Here is a 15,986-nt window from a genome sequence, read left to right as displayed (position 1 = left end):
TTGTCAGCTTATATATTCTTGATAACATTAGCCAGTTCACATATCATTCCTGTTCAGTGAGACATAGTTGACAAAGAATAATTAGAATAATGGTTATAGCATTTTCCAAAAGGACAAAGGATAAAAGTGGAGTATTACTAATAATCTCAGGAGAATTGTCCCTTTCACATGTAACTTCAAGGAAGCAGTAGTGATAATGACTTTGAGGCCATTTGCTATGAGGTTGAGGTTATCAAGAATTTTAAATATTTGGAGTTCTTGTACAGGCCAGAAAATATAGAGAATTCTGAAATGTTGAGGCAAATGAGACTGATAAATGACAGGAAGATGATAATAATGGATGACTTGAACTATGGAGGTATTGACTTGAAGTTGGAAATAATGTGAATTTGAGAGAAAGGAGATTGAATTAATTGAGATAATTCAATTAATTCAATTCTAATGACTTTACACAGCATGTAGTTGATGCACCATGTAGGACAGGCATGTTGAATTTAATAATGTTATCTCATACAACTGATAGTAGAAGATATTGCCATGATGCCATCAGCTGGGAGAGTGATCATGTAGATCATAGGTGGCCAACAGTAGGCCTGCAGGCTGCATTCAGCCCATTATGTGATTTTGTGTGGCCCGTGGCAGAATTTTTTAAAAATTAATTTTAATTTTTATTAAATTAAATTTAATAAAAACTATATTAAATTATATGCATCAATTTAGCTATTAGTTTCGACTGCAGATTTTCTGATCGATATACTATTTCTGATGATGGAAACAATTTATATTCTCAACACGGAATGACCACCTTCAGGATTTGTTACAAATATCATCATCATTGAAAATCGACTTTGATGAACTTGTTGCCACACATGAATGCCCACACTGTTCTCATTAAGTTGTGTTACATGTAAAAAAAAAAAAAAAAAGAAATATGTAATTAAATTTAATTTAACAACTAATATTTAAATCAGGGGTGCTTAAGGGTCAAAGCTGTATAACTGAGAGGAGACCTCCACATAGCCTTTAAAGGAATGCGGAGAACCAACCATGCTTCTGACCTAATGTCCAATCCTCACCTTCTCGTGGTGCACCCTGTTGGATATCTACTTGGATACTGAATGAACGAGGATGGGCTGGCAATTTGGAATTTAGCCAACCAAATAGTATTCTTATTGGTTAAACCAAAATAAAAAATGATGGTACTACACGACAAAATTTCATGCTGGCTGTGGCGTCGCCCGGTTAAACAAGGCCCCCATTGTTTTCGCCAGGGAACCAGGGCGAATAGCAAAAAGTCAACTACTGGAACAAATCTGAAAACAAACCCCAACTCAACATCACCAGAGTTAAAGATCGGTACTATCAACATAAGAAGCCTGAATGGCAAAGAAATGGAGCTAGCTGAGGAATTAGATAAGTACCAGATCGACATAATAGGGATGACTGAAACAAAAAAGACAAAAACTGGTGAGATCTTTCTGAGCAATAAATACAAAATGTTATATCCAGGCAATGACAATCAAGGAAAAGGAGAAGTAGCCATAGTATTCAACACAAAATACGAGGTTAATCTTCTTGAATGGCAGTCAGTCTCAAGTAGAATAATGTGGGCAAATATGAGAATGGGGAACTGGACAATGAGACTTCTTTGTGCATATTGTCCCACAGAAGGTTCTACTAAGGTAGAAGTGGAGGAATTTTTTGATGCTTTAGAAAAAGCAGTCGACACAATGAAAAAGGAAAAGTTGGGGATCTAAATAGCAGTGTAGGAAATGATTGTGAGACATACAAAAATATTTTGGGAAAATTTGAAGAAAAGAGCAAAGCTAATAATGGGAAATATCTGTTGGATTTCTGCTCAGGACATGGACTGGTTATTACTAACACCATGTTCCAACATAAAAATGTGCATAAATTCACATGGAGAGAGGAGTCAAGGAATAAGAAAAGTCTCATTGACTATGTTATTGTTGATAGTGATGTTTTCTCCCTGGTGCAGGACACCAGGGAGAAAAGTTAAAGAGGCAGTGAAGGAAAAGAAGAAAGCATATCAAAAGTTCCTGGCAAATAAGTCAGCTTGTGCTCTTAGAGAATATAGAGACAAATGCAAGAATGCTAAACACAGTGTAAAACTAGCTAAACAAAAGTCATGGGAGGACTTTGGCAAGAATATAGAAAATAAATATCAAGAAGGTGGCAAAATATTCTGGAGGTTGTTGAAGAAGCTTAGGAATGGAGGAAAGAATGCTGTAAAAGGAGTTAGAGATGATAAAGGTGACATCAAAACGGGAGAAAAAGATATCCTTGAAGTATGGATTAATTACTTTGAAAAACTGCTAAATGAAAAACATGCTGTGATGACAGCACAGTGGTAAAAAACACTGACCAGGCATGCAGTCAGGAATACATATCCATACTTGAAGTAGAAAAAGCCATCAAAGGTTTGAAATGTGGAAAGGCAGCAGGAGTAAATGATATTCAACCAGAAATGCTGAAGTATGGTGGTATAAAAGTCTTACAGTGGCTGCACAGCATAGCTCAGAAAGCCTGAACAGAGGGATGAATTCCTGATGATTGGAGTAGAGCTCACATAGTACCCATATATAAAAAAGGGAAATAAAACTGAATGTGAGAATTACAGACGTGTTTTCCTACTGAGTGTTCCTGGTAAGATTTATGCAAGTATACTTGACAAACGGTTGAGAAGAATTGTGGAAGGAAAGCTTGGTGAAGAACGAGCTGGATTCAGGCCAAATAGAGGCTATAATTAGAAGAAACACACGTATAAACCACAGTGAAAATTATTTAATTGTAAATATTTCATCCTAAGTATCTTAGGACATCATCAGTACAGTATTTAAACAAAAATTAGGAATAACATACAGTTAGGGCACATGATTACAATAGAATCTCATGAAAACGTGCATAACGTGCTAAAGTAGTACAAAAAAAAAAAAAAAAATTTCACTGTGGTTTATACATGTGTTTCTTCTAATTATGAAAGTACAGGAAGATGTTTTAATGTTAAATCTGGTGTGAGACAAGGATGTACATTATCCCCTCTGTTCTTCATTATCTATATGGATCACATTATGAAGGAAAATGGTATTAAACACGATATCAAAATTGGAGATGTTAATGTCAGCTCTTTGCTTTATGCGGACGATGTTATACTTCTAAATAAATCCGCTACAAGTCTGCAAGATTCTCTGACTAAATTGAATAACTGTTGTAATAGATATGGTATGAAGGTCAGCAATAAAAAGACAAAGACAATGAAAATAGGCAGAATCATTGACAATGTCAACTGTGTTGTGAATGGAGAACCTGTGGAACAAGTGAAACATTTCAGCTACTTAGGCACGATTTTTACTGAAGATGGTAAATTAAATATAGAAATAGACAACAGAATCAGCAAAGCTGGTATGGTGGGAAGTCAATTGAATAAATTCATATGGAATAAGAGAGAAATTTAGTCGGAACACTAAATTAGCTGTATACAAGACAGTGTTCAAACCAGTTTTAACTTATGGATCTGAGAGCTGGGTCAGAAGCAAAACACTTGACCAAAGACTAGAGACCACAGTATGAGAGTCCTGAGAAAGATTATAGGCGTGAACAGATGGCATCAATGGCAATATCATATTAAAAACGAGGATATTAGGAAAGAACTAGACATTGTCTGCATCCAGGAATGCGTTAGCAGAGGTAATCTCAGGTGGTATGGTCACTTAAACAGAATGGGCGAAGAAAGATTAGCAAAACAAGTGTTCTCTGCCAGGTTGGCAGGAAAACAACCCAGAGGAAGACCAAGATATAGGTGGATTGATATGGTACAAAGTGTCTTAGACAATAGAAATATAAGATCTGATAATGTTGGAGTCTTGACAAGTAACAGACTGATTTGGAGGAAAATTGTAGATAGGAAGTTAGTAATGATGTAATTTTTTTCGTGTAGTACTATCATATCCTGTACACTTGAGGGTACATGGCAGAAATTTGATGATGATGATGATATTTAAATAAATCAAGTATCAATCATTCAATCAAGTAGATTTAACAAATATAGTAATTCAGTACATATAACATATACAGAGCCAACAACACACAAAACAACAGAGATAACTCCTGATCAAATAGCTAACCATTTATTGAAACCTCCAAGATTCATCCCAGTTCTACCAGGAAAATTGCTGTACAAGCTTCCACCAGACAAATCCTGAAGATGGAATTCGTACACCCAGTATCTCGGGAAGAGGTACAAATAACCTTAAAACTTACCAAGAATGGCAAAGCTGCAGGAGTGGATGGTATACTCCCTGAGTTCCTAAAACATCTTGGTCAATATGGCCAAACATGGCTGGCTGCCCTTTTCTCAGAAATCATCATAACTGGTAAACTACCAATGCTGTAGTGGGAAGCCAAAATAATTGTCATGTCCAAACCAGGGAAAGACCCAAATTATGTAAAAAACCTGTGACCTGTCTCCTTGCTTTGCACCACCTTTAAGATCTTTGAAAGAATTCTCCTTAAAAGAATTTCACCCCTCATTGAAAGAGCACTGCCGACTGAACAAGCTGGCTTCAGGCCAGGAAGAAGTTGCTGTAACCAGGTCCTGGCCCTGACCACGCAAATTGATGCAGGCTTCCAGAAGAAACTTAAATCTTGAGCCACTTTCATTGACCTTACATCTGCTTATGACACTGTCTGAATCAGGGGCCTCCTCCTAAAACTAGGAAATATTATAAAGTGTAAAAAACTTTCCAACTTTTTGATTCTATTCTCTCCAACAGAAAGATCTGGGTCCATATTGGCAGAAAAAAGAGCAGGCCCAGATTCCTTCACAACAGTCTTCCTCAGGGCTCTGTGTTATCCACTGTACTTTTTAACACCTATGTGTATGATCTACCTCATACCAGATCAAGCAAGTATATGTATGCTGATGACCTAGCAATCTTACATCACATCGATCCACCTCCTTTACCATCCTAGAATCAACCCTTAGTACAGACCTGAACACCCTGGATGAGTACTTTAATCAGTGGTACTTGAAGCCAAATCCAACGAAAACTGTGTCCTCAGTATTCCACCTGCACAATGCAGATGTGAATCGACAATTCAACCTTTCTTTCTGTGGAAAAATGGTAGAACATGAGCCTTATCCAAAATACCTTGGGGTGAGCCTGGACAGAAGCTATAAAAGGCACATCATCAACCTCTCCAATAAAATTAAAACCAGAAATAATATCATTTCAAAGCTTGCTGGAACAACCTGCGGTTGTGATGCAGAAGTCCTAAAGTCGTCTGCACTAGCCCTCGCATTCTCTGCAGCAGAATATTGTGCCCCTGTCTGGGAAAGAAGTATGCACACACTAATTTTGACACCCAGCTAAACTCTATCATGCACACAATTAGTTGGACAGTGAGAAGCACCCCTCTCTCTCCTGGCTGCCTGTTCTATCTAACATTGCTCCACCACACACATACGGAGAAGACAAGCCTTGATTAAGGAATTTAATAAAGTGGCGAGCAACCCAATCCTGCCCCTACATCAGACTCTCATAAACCCACCTAGTCTACGCCTCAAATCTAGAAAGCCTCTCTGGTCCATGGATGAACTCTGTTCAGCTGCACTGCCATCAATATCTGACGTATGGAGAGAACACTGGTCCAACAATCTACCAACAAACGGCTTCCTGGTAGAAGAGCCCTGTGCTCTGCAGCCTGGTTTTGATCTTCCTAGGAAGACTTGGTCATCAATAAACAGGATCAGAACTAGTCAGGGCAGATGTGGCTACCTTCTACATAAATGGGGGCTGTCAGATTATCAGATTATTATATCAGACCCTTATTGTGATTGTTCTCCTGTGGCTCAGACGATTACTCATATTGTGTATGACTGCCCAAGGTGCCAATTTCATGGTGGTGGTCTACAGGACATCCACAAAGTGACAGATGAGGCCTTGAATTGGCTTTCCAGCCAATTCAAGGCCTCATGTGGTGGTGGTTATGGAGGAAACAGAAGATCACGGCCATGTCTCACCACGAAAACGTTATTCTCATAGTCCTCATCATGGTATCAACAGAACTCCTCCTCATGTTAGAAGATGATAATGTAATGTGAAATGGGCCCCCTCTAATGGATCAAGTTTTCTCACACAAGTCACAACTGCTCTCTAATTAAACCTAGGATATAGATACATTTATGTTGTGAAGTGCTGTGAGAACATGCAGCCTTGTCATATTTGTTACAGAAGGACGATAATTGTCCCTGGCTTGATTATGACAAGTTATTTTTGCTTTATTTAAAAAAAAAAAAAGAAAAAAAAAAAGGAAAGACTTAGAAAGCTGGTTGTGCCTTTTATGTAATGAACTTTTATATATTAAGATTTTCATCATTTGTCACTGGAAATTGTGATTGTACTTTTCACTTACCAGTTTCACGTAGCCATAAGCATAATTAAATAAATAAGTACATATAACTATTGCTTGAAAAAAAAAGCAGAGTTTATTTTTATTTATGTTCTGTCTAAAAGTGTGCAGCCTGTGACGCTACCACTCATCATATATTGGCCCTCGAATAGGATGAAGTTCCACACCTGATCCAATCATGACCACTGTGATAAGGAAGACAAAATCAGGGTATGAGAGGATATTAGCCATGCAAGTCATAGGCATTCCCAAAGAGTTCTTTTGTTGTATGGCAAGTAAAATAAAGAATTATAGTTGAATAATTTTAGTTCATGTCAGTGGAAGAGAGAGAGAACTGAAGCAGTCAAAATATTTGAATTTGTGAGCAATCTCTTTACAATGGTCTATCATCCAGTTATGGGGATATTACAGTACCTAGGTTGGCAGGGGCTGAAGTGGAAAGAGATAGGTGAACCAGAGGTGCATAGAATATTGCAGACCCTTGATGTGAATACATCTATGGAATCAGATAGTATATCAACTTATATTATGAGAATATGTGTTGGGGTGCTTAAGGGTCAAAGCTGTATAACTGAGAGGAGACCTCCACATAGCCTTTAAAGGAATGCGGAGAACTGTCCAGAGCTTCTGACCTAATGTCCAATCCTCACCTCACCAACATGGTGCACCACAAGAAGATGCACCCTGTTGGGTATCTACCTGGATACTGAACGAACAAGGATGGGCTGGCAATGTGGGATTTAGCTGACCAAATTGTATTCTTATTGACTTAAACCAAAATACAAAATTATGGTACAACATGACAAAATTTCATGCCGGCTGGGGTGTCGCCTGGTTAAACAAGGCCCCCCGTTGTTTTCGCCAGGGAACCAGGGCAAACAGCGAAAAGTCAGCTACTGGAACAAATCTGAAAACACACTCCAACTCAACATCACCAGAGTTAAAGATCGGTACTATCAACATAAGAAACCTGAATGGCAAAGAAATGGAGCTAGCTGAGGAATTAGATAAGTACCAGATCGACATAATAGGGGTGACTGAAACATAAAAGACAAAAACTGGTTAGATCTTTTTGAGCAATAAATACAAAATGTTATATTCAGGCAATGACGTCATAATCAAGGAAAAGAAGGAGTAGCCATAGTATTCAACATAAATACGAGACTAATCTTCTTGAATGGCCAGCAGTCTCAAGTAGCGTGATAAAGGCAAATATGAGAATGGGGAACTGGACAATGAGATTATTTGTGCATATTGTCCCACAGAAGGTTCTACTAAGGTAGAAGTGGAGGAATTTTTTGAGGCTTTAGATAAAGCAACTGACACAATGAGAAAAGAAAAGTTGGTCCTTGTTGGGGATCTAAATAGCAGAGTAGGAAATGATTGTGAGACATACAAAAATACTTTGTGAAAATTTGGAGAAAAGAGAAAATCTAATAATAATGGCAAATACCTGTTGGATTTCTGCTCAGGACATGGACTGGTTATTACTAACATAATGTTCCAACATAAAAATATGCACAAATTCACATGGAGAGAAGAGGTAAGGAATAAGAAAAGTCTCATTGACCATGTTATTGTTGATAGTGTTTTCCCACTGGTGCAGGACACCAGAGTATACAGAGGATTTGAAATTGGAACTGATCACCATTTAGTCTTGAGCAGGATATAATTGAATTTCATATGGAAAAGAATGACATGTAAGAAAGTTTCAAAATGAATAAAAATTGAGCAACTCTCAGATCTGAACTGCATACTAAAATATACAAACATGATTGAAGAAAAAATGAAAGAGTTTGAGAACAGGAATGAAACCTTGGATATTCAGTGGCAGTCCTTGAAGAAAACCCTGGTTGATTCAGCTAGAGAGGCATGTGGTGAGGTTGTCTGCAAGGATAGAAAAATCAGAACTCCATGGTGGACACAGGAAGTTGAAGAGGCAGTGAAGGAAAAGAAGAAAGCATATCAAAAGTTCCTGGCAAATAAATCAGCTTGTGTTCTTAGAAAATACAGAGACAAATGTAAGAAAGCTAAACACTTTGTAAAACTAGCTAAACAAAAGTCATACAGGATTTTGGCAAGAACATAGAAAATAAATATCAAGAAGGTGGCAAAATATTCTGGAGGTTATTGAAGAAGCTTAGAAATTGAGGAAAGAGTACTGTAAAAGGAGTTAGAGGTGATAAAGGTGACATGAATATGGGAGAAAAAGATATTCTTGAAGTGTGGAGTAATTACTTCGAAAAATTGCTAAATGAAACAAGAAGTGGTAGTACAATGGTAAAAAACGCTCAACAGGCATACAGTTAGGAGTACATATCCATACTTGAAGTAGAAAACGTCATCAAAGGCTTGAAATGTGGAAAGGCAGCAGGAGTAGATGATATTCAACCAGAAATGCTGAAGTATGGTGGTATAAAAGTCTTACTGTGGCTGCACTGCATAGTTCAGAAAGCCTGAACAGAGGGGCAAATTCCTGATGATTGGAGTAGAGCTCTCATAGTACCCATATATAAAACTGAATGTGAGAATTACAGAGGTATTTCTCTACTGAGTGTTCCTGGTAAGATTTATGCCAGTATACTTGAGAAACGGTAGAGAAGAATTGTGAAAGAAAAGCTTGGTTAAGGACAAGCTGGATTCAGGCCAAACAGAGGCTGTCAGGATCAGATCTTCACTTTACAACAAATAGTGGAGAAATTATGGGAATATGACAAAGATCTGTATTTAAGTTTTTTCGATCTAGAAAAGGCATATGACAAGGTGCCAAGAGAGAAGCTATTCAACATGCTACAGTTATGTGGTGTCAATGGGGCTTTATCAAGCAATACTTAGTCTTTATTTGAATTGTAAGTCAGCAGTTAGAATTGAAGGAAGTACAGGAAGATAGTTTAATGTTAAATCTGGTGTGAGACAAGGATGTACATTATCCCCTGTGTTATTCATTATCTATATGGATCACATTATGATGGAAAGTGGTTTTAAACATGATATCAAAATTGGAGATGTTAATGGCAGCTCTTTGCTTTATGCAGATGATGTTATACTTCTAAATAAATCTGCTACAAGTCTGCAAGATTCTCTGACTAAATTGAATAACTGTTGTAATTGATATGGTATGAAGGTCATCAATAAAAAGACAAAGACAATGAAAATAGGCAGAATCGTTGAAAATGTCAACTGCCTTGTGAACCGAGAACCTGTGGAACAAGTAAAACTTTTCAGTTACTTAGGCAGTTACCTTTTTAGTGAAGATGGTAAATTATATATGGAAATAGACAACAGAATCAACAAAGTTGGTATGGTAGGAAGTCAATTGAATAAATTCATATGGAATAAGAGAGAAATTAGTCGGAACACTAAATTAGCTGTATATAAGACAGTGTTCAAACCAATTTTAACTTATGGATCTGAGAGCTGGTTTAGAAGTAAACACTTGACCAAAGACTAGAGGCTGCAGATATGAGAGTCCTGAGAAAGATTAGAGGTGTAAATAGATGGCATCAATATCATATTAAAAACAAGGATATTAGGAAAGAACTTGATATTTTCAGTATCCAGGAATGCGTTAGGAGAGCTAATCTCAGGTTTTATGGTCATTTCGAGGAAAGATTAGCAAAACAAGTGTTCTCTGCTAGGTTTGCAGGAAAACGACCCAGAGGAAGACCAAGATATAGGTGGATTTATACGGTACAATGTGCCTTAGACTATAGAAATATAAGATCTGATAATGTTGGAGTCTTGACAAGTAACAGACTGATTTTGAGGAAAATTGTAGATTGGAAGTTAGTAATGATTGTAATGTTGTAATAGATTTAACGGTATTGATATGAACACAGATGGATAAGAAAATAACTATTTATTAACTTAAAAGCTAATATTTGAAGTGCCCTGTTCTTGCCATCAAGCCTACTATAGATAGACAGGAAGAACTATGGACATCTGCCTCAGTGAACACAAAAAATATATCCAACACTTTCGCTATGGCAAGTCGAGTCTGGCAGACGATGCTTTGGATACCCCAGCATACAGGATCAATTGAAAAAAAAACAAAAGTAATGCACAGAAGCTTCTAGAAGTCAGAGTGATTATTCCTGGAATCAACAGAAGCCTTGTAACATACTCCAAACCTTAACAAGTATGGCTGTATAAATCTACCAAAGATTTGGGAGACAGTCATCCTAAGACCAAATTAATATTTATTACTTTAATTATTTTATTTTTATTTTTTTCAAACTTTCTATGACTATTATTTGGACTAATATTTCAAAACCTTGAACTACTTTTTTTTATATATTTTTTTTTAACCTAGATGGTGCCTTATTAGGACTTTAGTCTTGTGTTGCATGCTGCAATTACTTATACTAGCCCCACTGTTACACCGAATTGTGGTCGTCTTGCATTTGTAACAAACTTTGTGTAGTGTGCTCTGAAGATGCTGGATATAATACCAGCGAAATATTAGCTTTTAAGTTAATAATAAATAGTTATTTTCTTATCCATCTGTGTTATCAATACCGTTAAATCTATTACAACATGTCTGACGAACACATAAGCCTATCCATGCATAGTAATGATGTAAATTTTTCATGTAGTACTATCATATCCTGTACACTCCCCCTTGAGGGTACATGGCAGGAATTTGATCATGATGATGTGTTAGTGAAGTGGCAGTGACTTTGACCAGATTGTTTAAGTCTCAGCTCTGGGTGGGTCTTCAGGAAGTGGAAAGAAAAAATTAGTTCCACTGCATAAAGAAGGCTATAAGACTGAGGTAGCAACCAACTGATTAGCATCTAAGAGTGGTGGTCAAGGTATTGGAGAAGTTGGTAGAGAAAAATCCAGGAATGAATGGATAGATTCTATATGGCTTTATGAAGAGTAGATTAACATCAGTCACTTAGTTACTTTTTTTTTATATAATCAAGTGACAGCTGAATTGAATAAACAATGATTACATGTGGATATGCTAGACTTTGCAGTGTTATTTGACGGAATTATGCTTGGGATTATGTTGCATAAATTACAGCAAATGGATATTGATATGAAGCTGGTGATGTGGATAAGAGAGTGGCTGGAGAGCAATGGCATAGAGTCCAGCAGAAAACCTGTGACTAGAGGTGTCCTCCATTAATATAGAAAGTCTATAGCAGTGACTCTGTATTCGAGACTGATTTTTAATCTTTACATTAATTGATGGAACTGTACCCCACAAAATTGATGAAAAAACTAAAGATTTTGAGGTTAATGGATAGGAAGTTGAAGTTTCTATCCATCAGCAGCCCTGTTGCAAAAGTGGAAATATTGGGTTGTTGCAAATGAAATGGCTGAAATGAAGGACAATGAAAAAGAAGATAATAAAAAGAAGAAGAATTCCTGTTTAATCAGAGTAATCTCCAGCAGCATCAATGCATTGTTGCCAACACGCGGCAAAGTCATTCATACCACATTTGTAAAAATCAGTGTCTCTGGAAGTGATGAAGTCCTCCACTGCCCGATAAATTGATGCATCGTTGGCAAAGCATTTCTTGGACAAAAAATGGCTCAGGTGCCTGAAAAAATGGTAATCTGTTGTGGAAATGTCAGGAGAGTATGGAGGATGAGGCACAATTTCATATCCCAAATTGTTGATTTGCTGTATGGTTGACACTGCCATATGTGGTCGGGTGTTATCCTGAAACAATAGGACTCCATGTCTATTCACAGGTGCTGGTTGCTTAAGGCCCAATTTGTCATGCATTTGCCAATATCTGTACAATATCGAGCTGCATTTATCGTTTCACCTCATGGAAGGAATGCGTAGTGAATAACACCAGCAGAAGACCACCATATAGTAAACAACATCTTCATTGGATGCAGAGGTGCCTTTGGAGTCCTTCCTGGAGCTTCTTTCACTCCCAACCACTGCAACGAACATGTATGATTGTTGTAGAATATCCACTTTTCATCCACAGTCACAATTCATTGTAGGAACCTTTCTTCTTTACTTAAGAGAGAAGAGCACACTTCCAAACGCCATGCTTTGTTTTCATCAGTGAGTTCGTGAGGCACCCACTTGTTGAGCTTCCTTACATTTCCTATTATTGCCAAGTGCCATGAAACAGTTGAGAAGTGTACATTTAGTGTCTGGGCGATCTCTCGTACAGTTTGTCGTGGATCTGATTCGATTAAATCCTTTAATTCATTTAAATCAATGGAGGAAGGAGACGATGGCTACGGGGTTCGTTTTGTAGCCTCAAATCTCCTGAGCGAAATTTTGCAAACCAACGGCGAGTGGATCTCTCATTAGTTGTTCAGCCACTGCAGAATTTCCCAATTTGAACACGTAAAGGTATAAAGCTGGGTTCCATGATTGACTTGATGTTGGTAGTATTCAATGTTTAATGTTCGTTGAACGAAACAAATACTACAATTGCATCACCCACGCATGACGCTGTCACATGACATAAAAAATTTGCATATACCTCAGCGCTTGCTTTCTTCTGTAACCAGTAGAAACCTGACAGTCATTCAACGGCCATTTCATTTGCAACAACCCAATAGTTCATTGGATTACCCAGTTATTGAAGAACAGCCTGACAAGCAGAGTTATAAGGAGATTATTGCACTTATTGATAAGAGCCCCATCTGGACCACTCTGCACTGACTAGTCACTTTGGTTTCCTATGGGATGAGGAAAAAGTGGAGAGGATCCATAGGTAAGTGAACAAGATGGTGGCAGGTGTATTTAATGTTTCTCATGAGGATAAGGATAAGTCTGAGATTTGAGGTTACAAAAATTGATTGATAGTTGGAAAAAGGATGATATGTCTCTATCATATTTCAGTGGAGTATTACTGTAATACAAAGTAGAAGTTTTTTTTTTTTTTTTCAAGATTGATATAGCGTAAATTTTTCAGTACATGACAATTGAGGCAGATTTGGCCTTGCTGAATAAAAGAGATATGTGGATTACAAAACAAGAATAAGGAAACAGACTAGTGACATGCTATGATTGATCAGGTGAAATCACTAATGCCTAGGACTCTGTTCAAGATCAGTTACTACTGACATTATCTGATTGTATTCATTAAGGTGGCATGTAATAAGGGAGGAGTAATTGGCATGAAAGGAGTTTGGCTGCAGTAGTAAAGCAAAATCTGAAATTTTACAGGTTAATAGAAGAAGATGAATATGGGCTAACTTTAGCTTCTGGAAGTGGAACATGGGTCATCCATGAAAGATGTATTGGAAATATTCATTGATTATTTTTTTTTCAGTGTATTTCATGTTGAGTGATTGGAGAAGTGTTGAATAGCAGTGGGGAAGAGGACAGAAGACTGTTTAGGGATGTGATATGTTTTGAATTTTGCTAGCATGATGTCAGCATGGTTATGGGACTGGATAGGATATTGGCATGTACATCTTAGAAATTTAATTAAAAAATTTATCGTGAAAGATTTTATAGTGGGAACAGTTTCACACAAGTGACAAGAATGGGAAGGGTTGGAAAGTACTGCCACTGTACAGTGGAAAATCTATGTTATTAGTGTCCAGCTATAGAGGCCATTATGTATATTAGTGTTTGAAGGTGGTTAGAAAGGCTGGTTAGAAATATAATTCACATTGGATTGATGAATAGAAATTTTTTGAGCGAGCAGCTCTTGTGTTAATTGCAAGTCTTCAATAATTTGGTTGCATTTTATAATAGGTGACAGACATATTGGAGAAGAGGAGTGAATATATATATATATATATATATATATATATATGTTAAAGATACCAAGCTATTTTAAATATAAATAAACCTGGTTTTAATCCATTTCCCAAGAGTAAGCAAACAGACAAGTCAGTCAAGTTTGCTCCTGCAAGTAGGGGTGACCCCGTACGTAGTGCAACTCATGGTAAAGGTCGAATAAGCTCTGATCACTATTCTTAATATTAAGAATAAGATCACTATTCTTAATATTAAGAATAGTGATCAGAGCTTATTCCACCTTTACCACGAGTTGCACTACGTACAGGGTCACCCCTACTTGCAGGAGCAAACTTGACTGACTTGTCTGTTTGCTTACTTGGGAAATGGATTAAAACCAGGTTTATTTATATTTAAAATAGCTTGGTATTTTTAATGTATATTATACCCAAGGTAAAAAACTTTTTACATATATATATTTATAGTGATTTTTTTAAAACATCTGCTAAATACTACATGACAAGCTACTATACTGAAAGCAAGTGGAATGGGGATGGATTATCAAATGGTAGCCTAGTTACATGGCTGGTTGGTTGATAGGATCCATTAAGTTGCGTATGGAGTGCAATATTCCAAAAAAAAAAAAAAAAAAAAAAAAAAAAAAATGTGACAAGTGAAGTACAGGTTTCTGTTTTGGAATTACTGTTGGTTAATTTGCAAGTTATATATGGATCAAGTATATAAGAAAATACATGTGACCACAGTAAAGATATTTTAATAAGATTATACTGTATAATGCAGTTTTTCAATTTGTATATTATTAACTGTCATCAGCATAGAATAAACAATGGTTATCTTCTCACCTGTGTTTTGATAGTGCTTAGTTGCAAACTGTTATGCTATTAGAATCCTTTTAAAAAATTAACATAGTGCTAAATAACAGTCTCCCAAATTTTGGGCATGGGCAGTCATTAAGATTTAGGTGGGACAATATACAAGAACCTCAGCATCTGCTTTGAAGAGTTGTTTGAATTATAGACGATTCTCTGTAGCAGCTTTGCATCCTTTCAAAGGATTCTGTGGCTGAGGTTGTTAATCCCATGTTCTGCAGTGCCAGATTTGTTATGGTTAATCAGTTGAATATAAGATTCAGTATCTTGAAATACATTTTAAAATGATTGTCCCTTTTGTCCTATAGGATAAGCTGCAGTTACCTGGAATTGAATAGATGAAATGTAGCAACATCTGAAGAATTTTTTTCTTTAGAAGATGGTAAAATTTGGCTGATTTGGTTATTGACATGTATGGCAAAAGTGGAAATATTTTGAGAATTGGGAGATGCATCTGCAGAAGTACTCTTAATATATGGGATTGGAATTCTTTAGACATCCTCTCCTCTTGTAGAATTAAGAGAGAAATTATTATTATTATTATTATTACATGACACATCCAGGGAGTCCAAAGACTCATCAAGGGAGATCATCTACTCTACAACTCTGTTTCCATCAACGGCATCTACCACCTACCACTATCTCTAACATTTCCACAGACAATCGCAAACATTCATGCCCATGGCAGGATTCGAACCCACAGCCTTTTGGCTGGAGAGTGGATTCGCAAATCCACTGGATTTTTGATTTTTGAGTTCTAAACCATTTAGAGCAGAGGCTTGCTTGATAATACAAATTTCTTATTGAAGAGATGATATAGACTGTTGACAACAGAGATTTGATTATGCCATATTTTTAGAAGGATGACATGTCCATATGATCTATAAGGGGGACCAGAAAGTAATCAATTTTTTTAACTACATTTTTAATATAAATTTTATTAAAAAACAAATTAACATTATTCAATTCTATAATCAGCATCGTTAATT

At 36.7% G+C, this 15,986-nt stretch overlaps 1 protein-coding gene across 5 annotated transcripts in view; it reads left to right on the top strand.

Annotated features, from left to right (window-relative positions):
* The window catches only part of LOC150092386 (E3 ubiquitin-protein ligase LRSAM1-like), a 414,983-nt gene that overhangs the window by 86,537 nt on the left and 312,460 nt on the right, over positions 1–15,986 (top strand). The gene's annotated exons all lie outside the window — the stretch shown is intronic.

This window comes from Typopeltis vanoorti, chromosome 26 (assembly GCF_054136105.1).
Source record: "Typopeltis vanoorti isolate ZY-2024b chromosome 26, IOZ_Tvanoo_1.0, whole genome shotgun sequence".
In the NCBI taxonomy this organism is placed as follows: Eukaryota; Metazoa; Arthropoda; class Arachnida; order Uropygi; family Thelyphonidae; genus Typopeltis; species Typopeltis vanoorti.
Note: the sequence above shows the minus strand (reverse complement) of the source record. Positions and strands in the feature narration are given on the sequence as shown.